This window comes from Myotis davidii, unplaced genomic scaffold (assembly GCF_000327345.1).
Source record: "Myotis davidii unplaced genomic scaffold, ASM32734v1 scaffold37, whole genome shotgun sequence".
NCBI lineage: Eukaryota > Metazoa > Chordata > Mammalia > Chiroptera > Vespertilionidae > Myotis > Myotis davidii.
The window spans coordinates 668,522-669,308 of NW_006289395.1; positions in this window are offsets into that span (position 1 = coordinate 668,522).

Consider the following 787-nt stretch of genomic DNA (forward strand, 5'->3'; position numbering starts at 1 on the left):
TCTCATGGTGCTCAAATCCGCTCCCCTCCCCTACGTCCTGCACTTTCTTGGACCAGACCCTCCTCGCCCCATCCGACCCGACCCCAGCCCTGCCTGAGGGTGAGCGACTCCTGTACTGTAGGGGAAGAAGTGGGAACTGAAATGGTATTTTGTAAAAAAAAATAAATAAAATAAAAAAATTTAAAAGTTTTAAAGAAAGAACTATGAGGAAAAGGAACCCCGTCCTTCCCAGCCCCGGCCAATTTTAAAAACATGGACCTTCCCCTTGCGCCCCCACCCTTTTCTTTTTAAGTGTGAAACAGCCCAGGGTCAGGCCTCCCTGGGGCAGGGACACCCCGGGAAGAATTTCTCTGGGGCTTTATTTTCGTGTCGTCAGTTTTTTCTCCTCCATGCTGGGGCTGCGGAGGGGTGGGGGGTTTACAGTCCCGCCCCTCGCACTGCACTGTCTCTCTGCCCCAGGGGCAGAGGGGTCTTCCCAATCCTACCCCTATTTTCGGTGATTTTTGTGTGAGAATATTAATATTAAAAATAAAACCAGAAAAAAACAATCCTGTTTTTAGTGTGCTGATGATAGGGAGAATACTGGGAAGAAGGGCTGCAAGCCGTGATTGATGGAGAGATTGCCCAGACCCCGGCCAGAGGGAACCCCTCCCCAGAGGCGCCTGTGGAATGTCCAGAGCTCTGGTCTGGGGGGGTGCCTACTCCTGGAGCCGCATTCCAGGATAAGGGGGGCGGGGTGGGGAGAGGCTGGGCCGGGGGAGGGGCAGGAAAGAGGGCTATAAGGGCC